The following is a 12,857-nucleotide window of genomic DNA, read 5'->3' on the forward strand; positions in this document are numbered from 1 at the left end:
ACCGATTAAGCACTTACGGAAATGGAACGCGATTGGTATTCGGTCTCCGGCCTCTCCTACAAGTTAAATTCGCGATTAAGAACGGCTTTCGCGTCAATAACGGGAGCATCGAGCGTGACATTTTCTGCCCGTGCCGAGATAATGGCAAATCGAGTGTGTCCGCAACATTTTCGACCCAACCTGTCAGCCTTTCTTCCCCATGGTCTCATCGATTTTTCAACGGCCCCCTTTCACTCGATACTCGTGCCACGAATTTTCCATCGCATTGTCATCGGCCGTGCGTAAATCGTGTACGTACGTGCGTCCCCAGTCGCATAGAAGCTGCTCTATTTCTCGAGCGCGCGTCTATCTCGCGAAATTTCAGCCAAAATAATTCGCCAAACTGAAAAATCAGCGGTTTCAAGACCGAGATATCTTGAACGAAATACGGAAGAACGTGGCGCTCGTGTGGTCGTTAAAGAATGATATTGGAATCGAAGCTGCCGTCATTCGCAATAGGTACGCGTTTCCGTTAGCATTACCGATTCCATGGGGAATTTATGGCACGACACGTGGAAAACTTGCAACCTCTAGAAAAGTGCGCGAGTTCGCGACACGAGCACCAGTACATTCTGGAAATATCTGGCCGAAGCGAAGGTTGAAAGCATCGCGTGTCGAAGAGAAAGACGGGGACGCGGCTGAAAGAGAACGTTTCAACGATCGAAAGGAAGAATCTTTCAAGGCAACGGCGAGACAGCTGCCGCTGGATCCAAGAGATTTTTCACGCGTCGTGTGATTACAATAGATGACTCGCTTTCGACGAATCGGTCGACGACGATAGATACATCTGGTGACTTAAACGATCGCGTTATCGCCGGTTGAACACACGCTTCAAGCCCGTTTGCGTAAGTTCTTGGAAATTTCTTACTCACGAAGTAAAGTGCAGCTTGGTAAAAAGAACCCGATGAAAATTCAACCTCTTTTCTACTTTCTAGGTGATTTTCGTCGAAGACGAACAGCTGACGATGGAACAGGGAAAATGTACGATATCGCACGTGTGACTCGGAAGTTGCAAAAATCTATTCGAAATACAACAAATTATTTATTTAGCGCGGACGCGATTGACCGAAAGAATAGACTTTGAGCAACAATGGTCAAATATAATTTTCGCAATTTATCATTTTTAGCCACCGAAATTCCTCTTTCACGATTCTCGTGTTCTTCCGGCACCGAGCCGAATTACATCGATTGCGAATTGTGACATTTTTAAGATACGTATACTGCGTGTCGATGGCAGCGTGTTTAACGCGTGAAATGATAAACATTTGATTAACATGGTAGAATAGAGGACCGCTTCTTTCAGCTGACGACAATCTTGTACGCGTTGGTGGACGATTACGAGAAACGCGACGGGAAAAAGAGTAACAGCCAAGCGATGGAAGCGAGCGTTTTAATTAAAAGGAACCTTCTCCAAAACGGGACGGACAGTTCTTCCATGCTTCTGTCACGGCTCTTCGCACTCTAATTAATCATTTTACGTACGCTTTCAGCATGGTCGATCGGTGCTCTAAAGCGACTAGATTATCAGCGTAAAGAGCGTCCGGGAATCTTACGCAGCGTTGCATTTACCATTCGAACGAAATTATCGGAAGAAAGAGTGGAAGGAAAAGGGAAGACAAGAAAGGTAGAAGACGAGAAATAGGAACGTCCATTGGAAGTCGACTATCGACCAAACTTCGACGCGATACCTTGCAGAAAATTAAATACGATGGGGAAGAACCGAGCGTTTTTTAAAATACGTACCGACGATCTACGCGAAGAATTCATCGCGTATGACGCGTATTCGTTTCTTAAGTGAGAATAAATAAGAAACTCGGCGAGCAAAGAGCTTTCTGTTCAAGAGAAAATGAATTTCCGGCGAGGAGGAACGCCTCGCTCGAGAAGATTAACACGCAGCTCCTTTTTCGCGAGTAAATTTTTCTTTAACCGTGTAATCACGCGTTTCGCTTTTATGGCCTGTCCACCAGAGTAGGTGTTAGGTACGATCACACTATTACCCCGTAATTGGTTGCCATTACGTGAAATTTATGCGACCGCTTGTTGAATTAGGGTGGGAAGGTTACGTCGACCGCTATTTGCATATCCCATGCCACCAATCGAAAGAAAGGAAGAAAAAAAAAAAAGAAGAACGCCGCTAGCTTTTGTGATCTTATACCGTTACAAAGACGAAACATGATCAAAACCGTCGACTATTAATCTCTATCTTTACAAGGAACGTTATTGGAAATTCTGTCGTGGCGGAAGAGAAACTCACAAGAGGTGGTTCCATCGACATGCTTACAAGTACAAATTGTCAGATACTCCGTTTCATTTCTAACCGGGTAAAATGTCACGCGAACTTATACATCTCTCGAAAGTTTGGTAAATCATTGACTTTCTATTGTACCTTTGACTTTTCGATAGAAAAACGCGGGGCCTTCGGCGAGTTATTGCGATCGCGTCTGATCGGTCACTGCGCCACGCTCGCGTCTCTTCTTCCTCGCTATTATTATACGATATAATTGAGCGTCGTAATAAATTCTTTGTCGATTTCTTTGATCTTCTCCTTTTTGCTATATTGTTCTTTCGATTAAGTAAAAAGGAAATTAGTCTCGTAAGATTGGATAAACGATTCGATAAATTTCGCGACTGCGAGAAGAGGAATAAAGGGGGATACGATATGAATAGATAAAAATGAGTTTCGTCGGATGGCAAATATCTACGTTAACGTGGCATCGATTATTTCTCAATCGTCGTGCAGCCAGAGAAAAATACTAATTCCGATTCGGTGTTTGATACGTCGGAGGAAAGGTCGTGTGAACGCGTTTGTCCACGGAACGTGGCAATTTCGGTACCCTCGGAGGATGGACACTGTACGTGTTTGTCCGATACCATTTAAATGGTTTCACAAATCCGAAGATCGAGTGAAAATCAATGGTACGAAAGTGGTCGTGCTCGAGTGCAATCGACGATGATCTAGCAACGGCCGATGAAACACTCGACTTGCCACTTACCTTATTAAAGCTATTTTAACTGACGCAAAACACGGCACTATTTACGTCCTTATTTCTCAGGAAATTTAACAGAGCGCGACTCGTTACGTAAATAAGAGCGGATACCTGAGCGACAAGCGCTCACGGCTTTCAGTCCCGTTAATTGATAAAAAATTGATATTCACTCTCTCGATTAAATTAGAATGGAAAGATTCAGTCGGCTTATCCCGTGACAAAGAAAACGAAACGAGAGAGAAAATATGCTTTTTAATCTGTAGCCGGTATTTATGTACGCGGAGAAAACATAGTTGCCATGGATAGAGGAAGAAAATAGTCGCTGTAAAAGAATTTAATATCATGGCCATGCCGGTTAATCGGAAAGATCGAGTTTAAAAGAATGAGCAGAAAATAAGCCGTGTAAACAGCGGCATGTTGTCCCTGCCCTGTATATTGTCCAGGATGTTGCGCAAACAACAGGCAACGTAAAAACGGGTTTTTAGGTTTTCCCTAGCGTCTATCGAGGTCTCGGCAGCCTGACGTATTTATATCCAGGCGGCTGTTCGCCAGATAATAGGAGCAAAATGAGGATTCAAGACGAATTACGAGGATATCGATCAAACGTATGGCCGGATTTCATCTCGTGGCCCGATAGCCAGCTTTTTCCACGATGGCGCGGCGCGGCGATTTTAAAGAATCACTCCGGCGAGCACGATATTTACGCGTCGTCCGGCGGCTTGCTCCTACACGATCGGTTATTTATAAAACCATTCACGATAATCAATAACCTATGCCGTTCTCTCCCCTTGCAAGGCGAAAATTCACCAACACCTCGGAACACTTGTGCAAAACCTCCTCTCGCATGAAGAGAGGAGAAAAAACGAGAGGGAAGAGAAAAAGGAAGAGAGCTAAAGAGAGAGAGAGAGAGAGTCGAGGGGTGACGAATACATATTTATCGAAGCCTAACGACGCGACGGACGCGCGCAATCCGGCAACACGATATGAAACACTGGCGGTTCATCGTGGAACCTATTGAAAATTTCACGTCGTGCGAAATCCTCCTACGGTACGCTTAAATACCGTCGAGGGAAATGATTATTAAACAACCCCGAAGGTATTAAGGGAGGACGGTGATTTAAACTTCGTGCTCTGATTGCGGCGAACGCGGTTTAACGGGAAAAATATTCACATATCACGAGTCAATTTATCATGCCAAATTTCCATACACGCGAAACTAGCAACGATTAATAGTATTTCCGTGATATTGGGTGGACGATGAGCAGCGTTTTAAAAGCATCGAACTCGTAAGTGAAGAGTCGTAAAAAAAAAAAGCTGAAAGCAGACGAAAGGTACGACGATTCCTGTTCCGTCGAACATCAACCCCTGCTATAGTTCTTTCACCGATACGGCAGCCTTCTACTGGCTCGCGTGGCAAAACTTAGAAAGACAAACCGGCACGCAAATGACCAGCGGAAGTTTCGTATCGAGTGAAACTCTCTTCCTCTCTCTTTCTATGTCCGTTATCTCCCTTTTTCTACAGCGAAGCGACGGCACGTCGCGCCGTGCTGAACTTTGTTTCGTCGTGAAACGGAATACAGTCTCCCGCGACCGGCCAACCGAAAAGTACCTGCTCTTTCTGTACCGTTAATCCGGTCGCGCGGCATGAAGACCGCGCACGAGCGACACGCAAGAATAGTTGGCTACAGGAATTCTCCTAACGAGACAAGACGGGGCGAGCATTATTTCCTGTCAGCGAAAAATATCCCAACCCGTAACAATGAAATATCTATTCTGCGTCGCGCTCAGGATACTCACGACCGTGTGCATCATCCCTAAAGCATAACGAAGCGAAAAAGAAACACAGCAAGATGTTAGCTCGTTTTTCTTCTATCTTCTCTTTCTTTCCATGTGTTCCTTTTTCATCGCTTCCGGTTCTCTTCGTGTACACGCTTTTTATTTCGTCATCGTGAAAAGATGGTCGTGCGAAAGTAACGATGAACATGGAACAGGTTACGAGGCTAAATTCTTCGTGCGGTTTCGTTGCGAGGAAAGAAGAAACTAGACGCGTATCTCCCACGATATGCTCTTTTACGTTTCGTTTCAACGTTAGGTGCATTATTCGAAGAGAAGAGGCGCTCATCCTTTTACAGCGATCATCGTTTCGACCAAAATGCCTTTCTTATTTCTATTATGTCGTATCGTTATTTGTCTGGCGGATAAAAAGGAACGAAATAAACCTGTTTTATCGCGTCGATACATCGCGAATATGGATCGCGTTCTCGGGGAAGAAAGTGCCATCCCCGTAGAATCAAATGGACGCAACGTTTAAGAAACTTTTTCACCAGTCTGCGATAATTCGATCGATCGGTTGCGGAAAACCGTTTCATCGTCCAAACAAACTGCTAACTTTGCGTTAACTAACCTGAATTCTATTTGCGATTTCTTTTTCTACGACCGTGTATTTATGACCGACAAGAGTAAGAACGTTCACGTAAGAAAGTTAGGCGGCCGATCAAAGAGAGGTGAGCCCCTTTTCTTCTACGGGCCAATCGAAGAAAAACCAATACCTTTAACCGATCGACTAAATACTTCAACTTTTCGATGAGTTCTGTTCCCTTCATTTTCCATTAATTTAACTTTTCGCCGGAAGCCAAGAGCGTCGAACGCAGGCCACTGAGACGCAAACTGCCTACTTCAGGCAAATCGTGGAGGGATGGGCAACGAAACTTTCTGCCAATAATGTAACCATTCTCCGGCAAACTCGAGACAAATATTTCAATAATAACTGCCGCGTATATACGAGTCTGTATGTGTATCTTAATTAATAGACTACTCCCTTTTGAGCTAGTCACGCGGTACACGCGAAGCTATAGAAATCATTAAACGAGGAGAAAAAAGATCGGTTCCCACTGGCGAGAAAACGAGGTAAACCGTCTCTCGCTGTAAGCGACACCTTCGTCAAAAGCATCCCTTTTTGAATTCCCTGCAAATCCGTCATACAATCCCTTCTACGTTTCTTTGATCTTCGGCATACACGCACGCATACACGCGCGCATACACGCACGGAGGAACAGCGGCTACACGTACAACGATTTTAATCATTTTAAACGTAGTCCCGGCGTACGTGCATACAAAACACCTCTAACGAGACGAACAGAGTGCGGAAACCGCAAACTACTCGTGGTTTGCTACTTCATACGTACTCTGGAAAAAGTAACCGATTGCCTTTGGTGATACGGTGAAGATTCGATAGATTAAGACGTCAGGTTCTCGGGTCTCGTTGGACTACTTGAACGACTGAGCGACCGACTCGCCAGGGAAATGAGAGCGATACCGCGCGCGTACGATCGCAATCGGTGGGAGCATAGTCGATAAAAGACGGTAGAATTATATCACGAATGTCAAATGTCGAGTAAGAAGAGTACAAAAGGATGGTTTTCTTTGAAAAACGAGGACACCGACTGAAGACGTATCTGGCTCCTACGATAATAATTTCCTCTCCAGAGTTCCCGGTTTTCTACATTTTTCTCTTTCTTATTTTACAATTAATCGATAGCTGGTCGATGATTGCGCATACCCCCATAACGAATCCCACGGAATTATGGAAGCGGACGTGTCGTCGCGTTTCGATCAAACTTTGCTGAAACTTTACTCTTTTTCCAACGAGAGATGGTACACGAGCGACGCACGAATCGGATCGATTCGTCGATCGATCCTCGTGGACACGCGAGGATATGCGAGCGTGACGAACAACAAGTTTCACCAAAAAAACCGTTCCGGCAACGCGTGCTTCCTTCTCCACGCCACTAAACCGCACAAAATCGTAAAAGAAAGTGGAGCGAAACAACGAACGATTATCGGACGAATGCCAGCTTTTCGCACTTCTAATCACGATGACCGAACGTTTCTCTGTATTTCGGACGGGCACACGGAGTCACACAGATCATCGATGAGCGAACAACTAGCAATAGAAAGCCACGCGAAACGGATTTATCTCGTTCCCGTGAGACGCGATCTATCTTCGGGGGAACACGTTTTCGTCCGGCAAACCACTAATCACGCCAAGGCCAACGAAACACCGGCAGCCGTGTAACCGAGGAGACGTCGTACTAAAAATAATATGTGTATCGATATCTCGGCAATGATAATGAGTCTCGCGTACCTGAGATCGGTTGATCGGTGCTGCAGGGCGCGGCGGCATGGTCCCGTCGCAACACAGCGCCGTTCGACGAGCACTGAGCAGCTATTCTGCGCCAACGGGGTTGCGTCGACGTCGAAAAGACGTGAACGGTTGCCTCTCACCCCTCGCGCTTACCCTCCTCCCACCACGTACTACCGACGCCACTCTTCAGGGTACTCTCACACGTATTACCCTCCCCCCTCTCTATCCCGCGTGCACACCCCTTCTCTTTGTCCTTCTTCCTCGTACAGGTTTGCATCCACTTGCATTCTTTCCTACTTCCTCTCGTTGTCTACGGCTTGTGTTACGTCCTCGAGGCTGCCACCCCCGTGGCACATGCGCGCAGAATCCTGTCCAACAAAACTCTTCTCTCGGAGCTGCCAGAATTGGGAAAAACGGGCCGAGGAAAAAGGAAGAGGCCACAGGGGAAGGGGGAAATGATGCGCGAGGGGTGGTATTTTCTAAAAAAACGTTCCCTTCCTTTTTACTTTTCCCTTTCACTCCTGCTTTCTCTGCCGCGATTCCTATTTCGTTCCTCCTACTTTCTTCTCTTTCTCTTCCTCCGCCTCATTTTCTCCTTTTGCCAACCTCTTTACCATTCACCCTTATCGCCTCGTTTTAACTTCATCTCCCCCCCCCCCTCCTTCTTCCTCTTCTATTCTTCTCTCCTGTTCTCTTCTCTTTCGGTATCGTCGTTCCTCCTATTATTATTCACCTCGGTTCGTCCGGCGAGGCACGCTTCGTTCTCGCCACCTCTTCGCTCGTTTCCTTTTTTCGTCCGGCATTGTCCGTCCCCTCGTGTCCGTTTTCCCAAACGGACGTTTTTTGTCCGGTGTCACGCTCGCGTCGAAGTCCGTCTCTCTGAAACGCGTGGCTGAATCGGCCTTCCTTCTCTCTCGCTTCTCGTTAAGTTTAATTCGATGAATCTCCTGCTTGCTCGCGCTCCTGGCTCCGGCAGGGATTTCCGCAGGCTTTTGTTGCGTGCCGAGGGGCCGCGAAGATTCGCTGCAGTTTTACCGCTTCCGTTTTCCCGCTTGTAGCCCTCCTCGGTTTTCCTTCCTCTCTCCTCGTCTCGTCGCTCCTCTCTTCGTCGTCGCTGCTGACGGTTAGGCGCGCGCACTACCGGCTATGAAATGTAACTTTTAGCATGGCTTTTGGGTACACTTGGTAATCCTAAATGGCTTGGCGGTTTTTCTGAAGAACGGTCGCGTGTAGCTTTTATTCCTCGCCGTCTACGTCCCGACGTCTCTCATCGAACAAACATGGTCACGCTGAGAAAATGGAACGCTCGTCAAACAACTATATTTCTTAAAATAATCCCACCGTAGGAAAATACCATGATGTAGTTTACGCGTTTTACGATACGAACGATCGTTTATTTTATCAGAAACGATAACGAAATAATCATTGTCTAATTTTGTACGTGGAGTAATCGAACGATAAGACCTGATCAGAGATTACAGAAAACGTAGATAATCGCAGCGATAAATCGGCATTAATACCGTGTTGATGTCGACTTAAGCGGCGTTAAAGGAGAAAGCTTTAAAAGATAAACCTCTTAATTAGATCTACGTTCGTTCTAATACCGTTCGTCTTGTCAAAGCGTTACTAGACTTTTTAGTATCGCTTTTGTCGCTTCCGCTGATAAATATTAGCCCCGTTCTGTCGTGATTGTTGCGTGAATCGAAGGCGCGCACAAGATGAATACCGCGGCTACGAAAATACAAGGGATAAAATACAATACAAGGGATAGGGGATGAAAAGAGTTTTATTCGAAGAACTCGTCCGTGCGTACTTTTTTGCTCGCGATCATTCGGCCTGTTCTTTGTGTTACGGAATTTCGTCTAAACAAATACCGCTTTCCGACGATCTCCTCTTAGCAACTCGAGGTACGAAACAATGCGATCGAGATAGGATTTACTATGGAGTTCGCCCGTTTCCCCTTTGTTTCGTACGAACATTTCACGAACTCGCGCCAATTTTTGCCTCCTGGACCGAAACGTCCGACTGGAAAGAAGAGAGAAACGCATCGCGAGGCCACTATCCCTTGCGAGCAACGTTTCCTTGATTCTAAGTGAATTCACCGGTGGTCCATTGACGATGGAACAACGAACGAACCCGGCTAACTTTAAATAGCTTTCAAAACTCTCCGCCACTACGAATTACTTTGTTTTAAATGACGAACAAAAGGCTGCCTTCTGGCTCACCATCGCTTCGTTCACTCTTTTCGTATCCTTTTTGTTCGACCTTGTTTTATCTATCTCTTCTTTTTTCCCCCCTCTTTCTTCTTTTCATAATCCGTAGTTTTCCTTTACAGCATCGAGTTTTCGTACGCCATAATCGAGTAGAACGGTTCAATAGCTATCTCCGGACGATGTAAGGGAATCATCTATATACCAGTCGTCTATCCTATCCCCCCGTTTCCGTATGTTATAATCGAACATAAAGCTTCTGAAGGTCGCGTATTCTCGCGATTGCTCGCTTCCTTTGCCGTGCTTCTCCGCCGATTTGTCACTCCATGCTGGTATTTTCACACCAATGTTGTCGAACGCAACTTTCGGTGTAATATTTCAGGCACGATATAAATCATAGGCAAAGGGAATAAAGGCGCCTTTCGATTCTTCTTCCCGTCTGTCAGCGTCTCTACGTGAGAAGATTTTCCCCTAAAAGTGTCAACCATTTTCCAATTCCCCTTCAACCATCCGCTCTATATTAAACTTTGATCTTCTCCGGCAAGATAAAAACTATCTTCGACAAGCTATCTCTCAGCGAAAATCGTAGAATTCTGCTGTGTAAATCATTTTTCCATCTCCATTGAACATCCGAGAGAGAAAGCAAAATGCTGGCAAACCGATATCAATTATTCGTATCGGCGAATGCAATCACGAGCGACGCGCGTGTCAAACTGTTTACGGAAATACTTGACTTATCGTTGGATTACCAAACCGACTAATTAACGTCTCTGTTAAGTAATTAACTAATCTCTCGGATAATTAAATTCGTTTTTCATCGATCGATTTTCTCTATCGAAGACAGGCACGCGAGGATCTTGTCAAATATAAGCAATTCGTCGAGTCAAATCGTCGTCGGGAATGACGGATAAGTATTTCACGGGGAACAATGAATTTGACAGTGAGAATGATAAACAGCCGCGCACCGTTGCTACGAATATTCGATCGGCATTGCACGCTGACATGATTTAGGGCTGCCGGCGATCCTTACGAGCGACGATCGAAAGAGAACACGAGCCGAACGTTCTGTTAAAACGTACCACCTATAGCGATATCGCGTCGTTGCAGCATTATATGTAAGAACACGAATCTCTATACATATTTATCGTCTCCTTGCATATCCGTAATACCATTCAGTTTTCACATTTTTACCGAAATTAAACGATTCGGTATCGATGGAAATCGAAGATTAAATTTGTCCGGATCAATGTGGAAATTGCCTCTATAACGATATTTCTCTGTTTTAATATATGTACGCAAGAATTATGTCGATCGAATTATAGTTTGGATGACGCGATGAATATTCAATATGTCGGACCTTTTAAATTCGAGTTGTATTAATATTAAAAGCACGCATTCAGATGGAAGCAATAAGTATTTTAAAGAGTTGGAAACGTGGAAGATATCAGTGATCGAAACGTATCAAATGGCGTGGAAAATATATATCTTTGGTCGTTGAAACATCGTTGGACCGGAAATTGTTTGCAACCATGGAAAACCTATACAGGTACACGAAATCTCTTATCGTAGCGTGGAAAATAAACTTTAACTATGTATATATCGACAAATTGTAAGGAGATATATTCTTTGCCGAGCGACGGTATCCAACGACGTGTCTCGTCATCCATTGCCGCCCCTTTTCACCAGCCCGCAGCCCCACTTCATCGTCGTCCCGAGAATCTTTCAGAGCCACGTTTTCCATGAAAGGATTCCGCGACCCGGCTGCCAACGAATAACACTATTGTACGATCGTGTCTCAGACATTGGGTGAAACTTATTTTCGAAGGGAAATCTTCGTATTCCATGGCAAGCTCGAAGTTCGCGACGAATATCGATAAACCATCGTTTCTCGTTCGCTGGAAATCTATAAACGAATCCTACGCGAACAAAAAGTTTCAAATTCCACGACGTACAAATATACGGAATTCCAAAGCTCTGATGAATCTTTTATTTCTCATGAAACATTTTTCTATCAGCGTCGGGTAAAACCTGAAAGCTCATGTTGCGAGAACAAAAAGAGGACACAGGTATCGGAACAAATAAAATGAATTTCGATCTCACGGATCTGTCTCCTTTCTTTTTCCTTTTCTTTCTTTCTTTTTTTTTTTTTTTTTTTTTGTAGAAAAATCTGTAGGATCAGCCGTTTACTTTGTGCACTTTCTCTCGCAGATCAGTTCGATGTCGCGGTAGCGATCGCGTTGGATTACGAACAGTTAGAAACTCGGCGAATACGATTGTCTTCGAGCTAACGTTGCAGCTGTTGACGCGAATTTTAATTACGTGTTGTACAACCGACTGAAACTGTATACCTTCGCGTAAACAGCTACGGAATATTTCATGCTGTTCCGCTCGAAACCGATCCACCGTGACTCGCATTTCCGATACGATTCTCATAATTACGTTGCCTCGTATATTTTTCCTTGCACCATCGAAACCTCGAATACCTCTGTTCCGTCATCGAGATGGATGTAGCGGCGAATTTGACGTCCAGCGCAGATAAAAGAAGGCAAACGGCCAGCGAGATATTTTTCGTTCGCGTTTTAGTACGCGTTTTTCCTGAAAACGAGCAGCTTGACGTTTCATCCACTATCTGACGATACCGCGACGAGAGTACTTGAAAAATATCTCCTTATCGAACGTGTTTCGTCTCCTCTGGCGTTCACGTAACACGCGTATATACGCGCGAAGACGTATAACCCGGCATGATCGAAGGGACAGATGGAGTTAACGCGACGCCGCGTCGCGCCGCTACCTTTTCATATCCACCCATCCCGTACTCGTATACTTTTCCCAACCTTAACCACTCATATTTCACATCGGATAAAAACGCATCATCCATCTCGAAAAGAAACTGTAATTCCCTAGTGGACGCGATCTCTCGCCACGCTGATAACGTGCTCCTGCACGAGTTACGAGTTTCTATCGAATAGCAAATGCAAATAAGCTATCTACCACGGCTACGAAAACAAACGTCGAACTCGCAATCGGTCTTTCTCGTTTACGCGTATACATATGTACCGCGATCCACGAACGTCGGTTTATCGTATACGAATCTATGGCGCGCATACGATGCCGAGACGCGACGCTGGAAAGTACGAGTCGAACGCCAGTTAGATAGCGATTCTGTTTGCTCCGATTCCCAGGTCAAAGTTCGCCAACTCGCGCTACCATCGCTGCACATCTTACATATTTTATGGTACATATACGAATTCGTTGGACAAAGGGTGCGCGAACTTTGCGGACTTTGCGTGGCCTTCGCTAGCCACCGTTGAGTCGAGGTTTTCCGAAGCAAGATACAACGACGTCGATCATCGTCTGAAACGTCAAGTTCTCCGCAGAAGAAACTTCACCTCCCACCAGCTCATCGCGTCACATTTTTGTACGAGGATAGGCTTCTAATCTTCGCCCGTGATAACGTCGACGTCGTTTTCTGCCGCG

At 45.3% G+C, this 12,857-nt stretch overlaps 1 protein-coding gene across 1 annotated transcript in view; it reads right to left on the bottom strand.

Moving 5' to 3' along the window:
- Positions 1 to 7,323, bottom strand: part of LOC117210843 (tyramine/octopamine receptor) — a 56,539-nt gene extending 49,216 nt beyond the window's left edge. The window contains exon 1 of the mRNA XM_033454243.1: positions 7,171 to 7,323. The gene's annotated coding sequence lies outside the window, so the exon portion shown is untranslated. The remainder of the gene's footprint in view (positions 1 to 7,170) is intronic.
- Between the last annotated feature and the right edge of the window lie 5,534 nt (positions 7,324 to 12,857).

This window comes from Bombus bifarius, unplaced genomic scaffold (genome assembly GCF_011952205.1).
Source record: "Bombus bifarius isolate JDL3187 unplaced genomic scaffold, Bbif_JDL3187 scf7180000008213, whole genome shotgun sequence".
NCBI lineage: Eukaryota > Metazoa > Arthropoda > Insecta > Hymenoptera > Apidae > Bombus > Bombus bifarius.